At 48.5% G+C, this 11,902-nt stretch overlaps 1 long non-coding RNA gene across 1 annotated transcript; it reads left to right on the top strand.

Annotated features, from left to right (window-relative positions):
• Positions 1 to 7,388: 7,388 nt before the first annotated feature.
• LOC309534373 lies at positions 7,389 to 10,953 on the top strand. The gene is made up of 3 exons (XR_014220639.1): positions 7,389 to 7,907; positions 9,997 to 10,304; positions 10,601 to 10,953. It is a non-coding gene; the product is annotated as an uncharacterized lncRNA (long non-coding RNA).
• Positions 10,954 to 11,902: the final 949 nt, after the last annotated feature.

Raw genomic sequence — 11,902 nt, 5'->3', positions numbered from 1 at the left:
AAACAAGTACTTGATAGCACCTTGGAAATGGCTGATGGGAGTTACAGCTTTGGTAAAGAATGGTTTGGAATGCTTTGTTCTTTAAAAACAAACAAAAACAAAAACAAACAAACATATAAAAGGATGTCACATAGAGGAGGGAGAAAGGTTGTTTTCTGCTGCTCCAGAGAAGCGGACACGGAGCAATGGATCCAAACTACAAGAAAGAAGATTCCACCTAAACATTAGGAAGAACTTCCTGACAGTAAGAGCTGTTTGACAGTGGAATTTGCTGCCAAGGAGTGTGGTGGAGTCTCCTACTTTGGAGGTCTTTAAGCAGAGGCTTGACAACCATATGTCAGGAGTGCTCTGATGGTGTTTCCTGCTTGGCAGGGGGTTGGACTCAATGGCCCTTGTGGTCTCTTCCAACTCTATGATTCTATGATTCTATAAACACCAAGGCTGTTGATGTGTCAGTTTCCCCTAGAGACTGCTCCGAGTTATGCTTAACCCACTATGATTGGGTACAGATTGTGGTTCTGCTCATTCCAAGAACTGAAGACACTCTCCATCACCCAGGGATGTCTGCCTAAGATTAATAAAAATAAAAATATTATAATTTGTACTCAACCCATCTGACTGGGGCGGGATCTAAACACATCTTTTAAAAAAAAGTTTCAGGAAAACACATTGCCGAAAGTCGGAACTCCACAAAGCCATCGGGGTAGAATCTACACACATCTACAAAAAAAAAACAAAAACATTCTGAAAATGCTTTTTAAAAAGCATTTTAAAAAATACATTGAATTTTCCATTAATCTCACCATTGCCATCTAGTGCCACATTGTATATTGCACTTAAAACACTCTTAAAATATTTTATTTGCCGCTATATAGCTGAGTCCCTGGTGTTATAACGCATTTAAAACACTTTTTCTTTACTAATGTAGCTGATTCCTGGGTTGCCCCAACCATTCTGAGCAGCTTCCAATGAATTGAAACATCAAACACAGGAAAACATCAAACGTTAAAAACGTCCCCAAACAGGGCTGCCTTCAGATGTCTTCTAAAAGTCAGATAGTTGTTTGTTTCCTTGACATCTGATGGGAGGGCGTTCCACAGGGCGGGCGCCACTATTGAGAAGGCCCTCTGCCTGGTTCCCTGTAACCTCACTTCTCACAGGGAGGGAACCTCCAGAAGGCCCTCAGAGCTGGACCTCAGTGTCCGGGCAGAACGATGGGGGTGGAGATGCTCCTTCACAGTAGTTAAAAAATGTGCCAGGGCATATCTCCGTCAGAGTTGCGAACTACTATTCACTGAGGTCTGGACTGTACCTGCAGGCTCACCTGAGCCAACGTCCCTCACACAGAACAAGTTTCTTAGCTAGGATTCCTGCATTGCAGACAGCTGGACTAAATGACCACTGGGACCCTTCCAACTCTGCAATTCTAAATTCCTTGCAAGGTATAAAACCCTATCAATTTACCAGTCATAGCCTCCCCCCAAAGAATCTTGAGAACTGTAGTTTGTGCGCCCAACTGAGCTCCAGTTCTAAGCTCCTGCACCAAACTACAGTCCCAGGGTTTTTGGGGGGAAAGCCATGTGTTTTAACTGTTACGTGATGGTGGAATTCATCCTGGGATCTGAGCATGGAGAAATCTGCCACCACACACACAATGGAACCCAACTCTAAACTCTACAGATACACCAATTCAAAGTGTTGGTGCTGACCTTTAAAGCCCTAAACGGCCTCGGCCCAGTATACCTGAAGGAGCGTCTCCACCCTCATCGTTCAGCCCGGACACTGAGGTCCAGCGCTGAGGGCCTTCTGGCAGTTCCCTCCCTGCGAGAAGCAAATCTACAGGGAACCAGGCAGAGGGCCTTCTCGGTAGTGGCGCCCGCCCTGTGGAACGCCCTCCCACCAGATGTCAAAGAGATAAACAACTACCTGACATCTGAAGACTCAGGGAAGTTTTTAATGTGTGATGTTTTAATGTATTTTTAATCTTTGTTGGAAGCCGCCCAGAGTCTTTAAACCTCTTTTGGGCGGGGTACAAATAATAAATTATTATTATTATTATTATTATACAGATAGGTCTTACTATCTTCCTTGGCCCAGTCGTGGCTCATTTATTGACGCTCATCTTCTCTCCTGCTTTCCAAGGTGGACCTGCCTCTGTGTTCGTGGGCTTGTGTAACATTCCCTTGGGGCTTATCAAGCGTTGTTTGCCAGCCCTTCCCTATCTGAACTGCTGTTGTCCTGAAGATTAGTGAGCGAGGTTACAAAAATGCATTAAGGGTTTAAACCAAGGTCGGACGGTTGGTACCAACATCCTGCTGGTATCATAATGCATAAGGCACCCTGCACTGTTCAAACAAGACCAGCCCTATAATTGCAGGACCGCTGCTCTTCCCAAAGGCCAGCCTTGTGATTTTGTTCAGAATATATTTTCTCTTGACGGTTGTGGCTTCTTTCCTGGTCTTCTGGCTTATTGTAGTTCCTCTACTACCCTTTTCCGAACAGAAAGTGTAATGCTGGTGGTCAACAAAAGAGGTTTAAAGACTCTCTCAAGGCAAATCTTTTTTTAAAAAAATGTAGTATAAACACTGGGAAACACTGGCCTGCGAGCGCTCCAACTGGAGAACAGCCTTTACCAAAGGTGTCATAGGGCTTTGAAGACACTCGAACTCAGGACACAAGGGGGAAACGTGCTAAGAGGAAGGCACGCTTGGCAAACCCTCACTGTGATCAACTCCCACCCAGAAACCCATGCCCCCACTGTGGAAGGACGTGTGGATCCAGAATTGGCCTCCACAGTCACTTACAGACTCATTGTTAAAACCGTGTTTATGGAAGACAATCTTACTCGGATACAAGGGATCGCCAAAGAAGAAGAAGACGAGGACAAATACGTTCAAATTGAAATCCTGGTTTGATTTTAGTGACAATAAAGGGACATTTAAAAACTATTCAAACTTTTCTATAAACAAAACAAAACAAAAGATTTCTGAAATATAAAATTTCAACTTTATGCAGTTTCTTCTCACTTGTATAAAAGGTAAAGGGACCCCTGACCATTAGGTCCAGTCGTGGCCGACTCTGGGGTTGCGGCGCTCATCCCGCTTGATACGGAAAGGGGGGGTGCCTTCCTTCACCCTTCCGCCAGAGGGTCTGAGGCGATGACCTCAGGGGCACCCAGCCCTACATTCACCCCTCAGCCCCACACCGTTGCACAAGCACCACACCCTACCCAAGCACCAAAATTAAAGTGCCTTTCCCTTTTCCACACGGGCGAAATAAGCCCAAACTCTTAAGCCTCTTTCTCTTAAGCCTCTCTCTCGCTCCATCTTTATCGTGGGTTGACCGTATCAAACTGTATTCCCCATTCGTTTCAATGGCTGCGTTCTACCCAATCAGAACCATGCATTTGCCTTGCAGAGCTAGCTCAGCAAGCTCCTGCACGCCTCATTTAACCTCTTGACAAGCTGCTGACGGCTCCCCGCTGGGAGAACAATGGACTCGAAACTCGTGAACCCATAAAGGTGTCAAATCTTGCAACAATGTATCTATTTTGTTTCCGACTTCAATTATTAATATAAGAATGGACTGAAACGGACTAAAACTTCTAAAATTCGTATAAAATCAACCACAGCTCCGATTTCCTTGGTTTTGGTGTCGATCGACTCAGTTTCTTCAGGACTCCATGACACCTCCTCTGCCTCCATAATCCCTCGAGCGAGGAGTCATGTACTCAAGAAGACCCTAATCCAGTCAAATCACTCTGCCCAACCTTTCCTCCGGGCAATGCCAGGTGGCAGACTTTACATACTTGGACTATTGTCTTCTCATCACCGGTACTCAGGAAGCGCTTATCCGTGCATATCTCCAGCTCTGCATATTCCCCCTCCCTCCTCCATATGTTAATCTGTGTAACCCAACCTCTCCTTAAAATATTCATGATGTAACCTGTGTAACCCAACCTCTCTCTAATGTATTCATGATGTAACTATGATGTATTTTGCACTGTATTCTGGGGCATGGAGGGAAGTTTCAAAAACTCATGTCGCCCCTTTCTCGGGGTTCAATCTCATCTTGAACCTGTTGCACAATAAACTTGGATCTTCTGCAGTTTGCTCCTGTCTCTGGCTGAGCTCATTTTCTTCCGCAGGGACCCGCGGACCTCGTCTGACGAGCTGGGTGGCAGAGTAGCCCCGCACCCAGATTTTACCGTAACAAGCTTTATTGGCCGAGGGAGCCGGCGAACAGCTTCTGGGTCACGTGGCCAGCATGAATAAGCTGCTTCTGGCAAACCAGAGCAGCACATGGAAATGCCGTTTACCTTCCCACTAGAGCGGTACCTATTTATCTACTTGCACTTTGATGTGCTTTTGAAGTGCTAGGTTGGCAGGAGCAGTAACCAAGCAACGGGAGCTCACCCCGTCGTGGGAATTCGAACCACTGACCTTCTGATCGGCAAGTCCTAGGCTTTGTGGTTTAACCCACAGCGCCACCCGCGTCCCTCTCACTTGTATAGGTTGGGTTTATTTTTACCTCCCTTGTTTTAGCTTTTCTTTACACCAAGCTAGGTCACACCCATTCCATACATTTAAAACACATGGCTTCCCGCAGAGAAACCTGGGAACTGTCGTTGACTCCCCCCAGTGCTATAATTTCCAGCACCCTTAACTACTCTCCAATTAACAGATGAATGGGGCCAGGCTGAAAGGAAGCAAATCTCCATCTGAACTGGAGTCCTTAAGGTCACCCCAAGTATCCTTCAACACTCACTTATAGTGTGCTTTGAAACATCTTCAGTGTACACTGAAAAATATAACGGGAAGCAATTCCTATGTGTTTGCATCCCGAAACAGCATGGATTAGTTTCTTCCAGCTAACGGAATCAGGAATCCCAGTTGACAAAACCTGATTCTGTTCCCAGTAACTTGAGCTCAAGGACAGGATTGTAGGAAAAACCCGACTCGCATTCTCCTCTCTAAATCACTATTTATGATTTGAGCCAGCTGCCTGGACTCGCCGCTGCTTTGACTGCCAAGAGTTTCGCTTGGCTCAGAAATGACTAAGGATGCAATTTTTAAACTTCTGCCTGGAATATATTTTAAAAAAAACACAACCCAGTTGCAGTGGCATCTGAAGCTTATTACAGCCCAGTGAACTGATGTTGTTTTTGGTCGTCCTCATGGAAAACTTGGGTCTTGGATCCGATTGCACTCTCCTGCAGGGATAATGGAGAGTCATTTCCTGTTCTGATGCAACTTCCAAGATGTGAAATCTCCCCACGGCCCATCTATATCGAGTGTTAACCATGTGAAGGGTAAAAAGCTCATGCACACAGGACGGGGCCATAGCTGTCAACTTACAGATTTGAAAATAAGGGACCAGCAGCCTCGAAAATAAGGGATTTTGCTATTGTAAAGAGTTACATACATTGGTAGGATTGACAATCCGGCATGAGGCGGTTGCGGTGCCACGACGGCCACTAAAGCGCCGCCCTTCTGCGTCCCTCCCCATTCCCTCCTCTTCCTCCTCCCTCAGGCTGCCTCCTCAGCTGCCACCACCGCTGCCGCCTCCGGGCTCGCGGGCAGCGTGGGCGAGAGTCTCTCGCCCACCCCCCCCCTCGGGCGGGGAAGGGCCGATGGAATTCCTCGCAACAGGACGACAGTGCCAGCGCATGCACTCTCTCGCAGCGGAGGACCCCGAGCCTCTGCTACCCTCCCGAGCCGGGCAAGCATGAAACCTGGGAAATTTAAGGGACATCATCAATAAGGGACAGCAGCGGGACACTGCTGGGATAAGGGAGTTTCCCGCCAAATAAGGGACAGTTGACAGCTATGGACGGGGCACATTGAAGGAGCATTTCTAGTTACCAGGACAAACATCCAAGCCCCAAATCAAACTGCAGAGAAAGATTATTCTACAAGTGCAGTCTTCAATGTCATTATGATCAATTCTATAACAATAATGTATGAATTGCCTTCTACCTGTGCCCCAAGCAGGGCTGGCCCAACACATTTTGGTACCTGAGGTGAACCACAAAATGCCCCCCAGTCAGGGAAGAAGGGGTGGTTGAGGAGGAACAGGGCGGGGAAAAAGATCGACTTTGGGATTTTCTGCCCTTGTGGATTCTGCCGCCTGAGGCAGTCACCTCACCTTGACTCATGGATGTGCCGGCCCTGGCACCAAGGCAATGTCATATATTTTTGCGTTTTTGTGTTTTTATATTGCAAACCGCCTTGTGATATTCAAATGAAGGGAGGTATGTAAAATTAACAAATATAAATAAAACAAATGTGCACAACATAAAAAAGCAGTTACAAAAATAACAGAAAAGAATTTGACAACAATCTAAAATGGGACACGTTTTGCCTCCCTTACTGCAGAAGAATATTTGAGGTCATTGGGAGAATCAGAATGGCTTCAGGATTGCTCTCCTGTACTATTTCAGACACGTGGTTTATATGGACTTCTGTACAGTGGTACCTCCGATGATGAACAGGATCCGTTCCGGGGGCCCGGCCATATCCCAAAAATTTCGTAACTGGAGGACTGCTTGGAAATCTGAAGGGTCTACTGCAGTTGACCCCCTAGAATGGAAGATCTGGAAGGGACCCTGGGAGTCATCTAGTCCACTGGGGGGGGGTCCCCTTGGCCTATGGCTTTCTTGCAGAGGGAAGAATTCTGCTTCCTCTCACATTCAGAACTTTTGCACTGGCATTGTTGTATATTAAACAGGGACTTTCCCAGATTGTCTCTTAACGAAAGGAATTGATGGTTGATTCGGTGCAGAAGTTAGCCTGCTCCTCTTCAGCTAAAGAACTTCAGAGGAATATTCCTAGGAAGCTGCCATGGACAGAGTCAGTCCTGTCAGCCACTGACTTCAGCATCGCCTTCACTGACCGGCAGCAGTTCTCCAGTGGTTCGGACGGGGGGGACATTGTCAGCCCCCCCCCGAGATGCAGCCCATGACAGAAGACGTGCACGCCAAGCAGATGGTCCAATCCTGCGCTATGGAGACCCCTAGCCTGCCTGGAAGAATGTGGGGATGGTCTCCCTTTGGGAAGAAGGAGATGAACGTCCCCGCTCCTCCACATGCAGCTGCTGGGTGACCTTGGGCCAGTCACACTTCTTTGAAGTCTCTCAGCCCCACTCACCTCACAGAGTGTTTGTTGTGGGGGAGGAATGAAAGGAGATTGTTAGCTGCTTTGAGACTCCTTTGGGTAGTGATAAAGCGGGATATCAAATCCAAACTCCTCCTCCTCTTCTTCTTCTTCTTCTTCTTCCCCATAGGGCTTAGTGGTGCGTTGCGCCAGGGTGCCAGCCTCTCAGGGGTGCCCCAGCAAGTGGGGAGCTGCACTGCTTTGCCAGCGGCCTCCCCTTTCCCTGCACGCCTGCCAGCTGCACCCCGCTGGCGGTCGGTCGGTCGTGCAGATTCCCTCCCAAGCCTCTGCGGGGGTTGCTTTCCCGCAGCAGCATGGGGGAAAGTTGCCCCCCTCGGTGGCAGCTACAGCCACCCCAGCACTATCCGTGGTAATTTGGGGGCACTGGGCGGATATTTGCACCCCGGCGCTGCATCTTCCCATCACTCAACTTCTTTTCTCTCTTTTCCCGCAGGAACTGAAGCGGCACTTCCGGCTCCTGCTGGGGAGTCTCCTGATCGAAGCCCCCAATTCTGGCACCCTCCTCCAGCTGCTCAGTGTAAGTGTCCTGATGTCCCTTGTGCGCTCCCCCCAACTTGCTCGGGGCTGAGGCCCTTGAGCCTGCCCTGCTGCTTTGGCCCCAACTAAGACGCTCTTTGTTCCCGCAGGACCTCCAAGGACACGCGCTTGGCGAAACTGGGGAGGTTCAGGAGCTAGCGGCCAGCAGCATTTCTCTGCTGCTGGCTGTGGCGCGGAGATTTCCCCCAACTCAGAGTAAGTACCTCACCTTCTTCTCTTCGTTTCTGCGGTTGCTTCCATCTCCCCAAGAGCACAACCTGTTGAGATTTCTATTCCACCTGTTACGGTAAAATCTGGGTGCGAGGCTGCTCTGCCACCCAGCTCGTCGGACTGAGTCCGCGGGTCCCTGCGGAGGAAAATGAGCTCAGCTGGAGACAGGAGCAAACTGCAGAAGATCCAAGTTTATTGCGCAACAGATTCAAGGCGAGATTGAACAGCGAGAAGGGGGTGACATGAACTTTTGAAATTTCCCTCCATTTCCCAGAATACAGTGCAAAATACATCCCAGTTACATCATGAATACATTAAGGAGAGGTTGGGTTACACAGATTACATCACGAATACATTAGGAATAGGTTGCGTTACACCGGATTAACATATGGAGGAGGGAGGGGGGAATATGCAGAGCTGGAGATATGCGCAGATAAGCACATCCTGAGAAGACAATGGTCCATGTATGCCTAGTCTGTCACCTGGCATCGCCCGGAGGAAGGGCTTGGCAGAGCGATTTGACCGGATTAGGGTCTTGACACCTTGCTTGAGGGATTATGGAGGACAGGGGAGGTGTCATGGGGTCCTAGAGAAATTGAGCAAATTGGCACGTTGATTTTCTATGAATTTTATAGATTTTAGTCCCTTTTGACATTGACAATTGGAAATAAATGGACATATTGTAGCGAAGAAGGAGGTGAAGAAGACATGCCCCCCCCTTCCGTATCACACCTTAAGGAGCAGATGTGTGGAATTGTGTGTCACGTGTCTGTTTACATTCCAGCACAGCTTGCTGGGAACTTCCGTTGTGTATAGCTTTAGTTTTTCCCGTTCTCTCTGCGAAGACGACGAGAGAGAGGCGACATGTTTCTTTGCCCTGATTTATGATTAATAAATCTGTAGTTGTAGTATGCTTTCACAAGCCTCAAGCCTATTCTGTGTGTGCAGTTTGATCTGCTGATAGTGTGCCCTGGCTTTGAAGCCCGGGTCACTGATTTACATCGGAGCAGAGGCCGATGTGTCTTTGCAACGGGACTGCTAGAATGAGACTGCCCAGCTGGGGCTAGCCAGCTGGCCTCCCTGCCCTCTGCATGTCGACCCCTCCCCAGCGACTTTTAACGCAGATGATGTGCTGTGCGTCCCTGGGGGCCAGGATGAGGCCAGAGGCTTTTCCTGCCCCCTTTCCTGCTGCTGCTGCCCTTCCACCTCTGCCCAGGAGGCTGCAGGGCCCAGGGAGTTCCTCTGGGGCAAGGGATTGGGCCCAAGGCAGAGAGAGGCCCGTGGTTCTTGGCTTGGGGCTGCTTCTGTGCTCTCTTGCACTCATTCAGGGTGGATTTCGTGGTATCACCTGACCCGGATTTTTCTTTGCAGATGTGATAGGAATTTTGAGGTCTTAGATATATGGTAATGTTCATAACCGCACGTACATAGATCAGCACAGGAAGACCAACCTGAAGCCATTTTGATTCCTAAACTGAGCAAATGTTCTCTCTGCAAGGTCAAAGTGGAAAAGCCTCCCCATTGTCTTTTCCTTCACAAATCCTGTCTTAAGGGTATGTCTGTGTCTGAATAGGGTGTGAGCCTGTGACCTGGCCCAGGAACTAAGTATTTATCACTACAAAAGAATGGCCAGGCTACCCAGGAAATCCAATCATGTAACCTGCCAGACAGGAGATAAACAAGGACAAGAGAAAAACATTTAAATTTCTGTTTTAGACTGCCTTTTCTGTGATGTAGGTGTGATGTATCTGAGGGGTGGTCTTAGGTTACACCCCTTCTGTGATGTATATATGATGTTTCTGGGGGTGGTCTTGATCTACCGGGTGGCAATTTCAAAAGTCTTTATAAGGCCTTGCACACCATTTTTCTGGGTCCCTCCTCTCTCCTGCAGGTGAGGGGAGCACCCTGTTGCAACAGGTCAAAAAAGATCAGGCTTACGAGCTGCTTTGCTTCTCAATATTCTCCGGTTGGCCTCTGTTATTCTCTCCTACCAATAGGGAACCTACGTAAGGACTCTATATGGGCTCTTGGGTACCCCATAAGGGAAAAGGGCATATTTTTGTTTACAACACAGATGACAGTAATTCAGCCACACCTGACATGCTTCCAGCGGAGACCCAAAGAAGGTAAGCCCCACACCTTGGAAACAGCAAACTCCCTTGTCCCTTGTTTGCTTGAAGGTCCTTGCCTCCCCGGTTTTCCTGCTGCGAGTCCTGCAGGACCTGCTCACCTGCCTGGCAGGCCTTTCCGACCTGACCTGGGAGGGCAGCGACCGGACTGACTCTCATTTTCATTCTCTTCCATCCAGATGACATCACCATTGAAGACTTGTAAGTCAGTGCAGACCTCGGGCTCCGCTGGAAACCAGAGAGAGGCCACTGGGTAAGGAGGATAGTGGTTTTTCTCCATTTGGTCTCATTCGGTTGGTTTTCAAACCAATTTCTGGGTTCTTTCCATCTTTTTGGGGGGGGACGACAACTGTTGGGGCCAAGGGTCCAGAGGAGGGGAGATGTATTTTTGCACAAGTAAAATATGAAATGGGCGCAAAGGTCCAAATTGTTACGGCATTCAGCAGGTAAGGCTTTCTCAAAGGCCCACCTGTTGTTAGAGATGCCCTGCTTCACCTGTGAGAGAAGCTGGGACTCCTGGCGTCCTGCTCACCTGTTTTTCTCCTGCAGGTGACAGAATGATGCCGGCAAGACCTCCTGATCTGCCTTTCCATGGGGGCAATGTTGATATTTTCACTCCCTCCCACTGCGAGAATCTCCTGAAATGATGTTTTCAGAAAGGAGGGGGCAGAAACCGCTCTTCGCTTCTTCCGCTCCTGCCTGAATCTGGGTGCTGAGTCTTATCTATGTGGTGATTAGATGGCTGAGTGAGAGCTGGGCTGGATGGACCAAGGGCCTGATTCTGAATAAGGCAGCTTCCAGTGTTCCTATGGGTAACTTCAGCTCGTACCTGTCAAGTGAGCCCAAGTAGTTCCGTGTCCTGATTTTCACTGAAGCAAATTACTGCTTTTTAGCTGGCAAAGAAGTACCGTATTTTTCGCTCTATAACACGCACCAGACCATAACACGCACATAGTTTTTAGAGGAGGAAAACAAGAAAATAAATATTCTAAACGAAATAGTGGATATATGATTTTTGTGGTTCATGCTGTGGCCGCAGACATGTGATCTGACAGTGAGTTTGGAGTAGCCCAATGCAAAAATCCTGAGGATCCATGTGGATCCATGCTTTGTAACCACGGGGGAGGGAAGGAAGGGGAACCATGGATCCTCTGCTCACGACTGCAGCAGATCCCCCCCGCCACCCGCAGGCATTCGCTCCATAACACGCACAGACATTTCCCCTTACTTTCTAGGAGGAAAAAAGTGAGTGTTATGGTGCAAAAAATATGGTACTTTTGACAACCGATACTCCTGCGAAAGAGCTAGTTGTATCACCGCTATTTTAGCCGTTAAACCACAGAGCATATCCCCCGCCCCGTTAATGTGCAAATGTGGTAGCAGGGTGGGAGCGGCTGGGCAGGATCTTTGAGGGGCGGATGTTTCCGAAAAGTCAAAACAATGGCCGTCTTTCTAAAAGGGCTTATGCAGGAAAAGCGATGCAAGACTTGAAAGCACAGAAACAGGCAGAGGCCTGTTGCAGATGGCAACGCACACAGCAGCTGTAAACACACCAGAATGGATGCTGCCTCCTTTCCCTGTGGTTTTGGAATGCTCCAAATTTGCAACGGGAGCAGCTGCTGCTCCACTTCTTCTCCAGGGAACATCCATCTGCCTCTCTCCAAAGCTCCCAGATTTTTTCAATGAATCCCGGGACACTTTTCAACTTCAGTCGAATTCAGTGGATTTTGTCAGGGGACTGGTTTGTAAATCGGGAAACGGGGACGTCTGGCAACCTTACTCTAGTGGATCACCACAATCTACATGTGCAATGAATGAGAGGTGCCAAACAGACTCCTAATGGAACAGAGG

Source organism: Podarcis vaucheri (assembly GCF_965113315.1).
Source record: "Podarcis vaucheri genome assembly, chromosome: 6".
NCBI lineage: Eukaryota > Metazoa > Chordata > Lepidosauria > Squamata > Lacertidae > Podarcis > Podarcis vaucheri.
The sequence above is the reverse complement of the archived record's forward strand: the minus strand, read 5'-3'. Positions and strand labels throughout refer to the sequence as shown.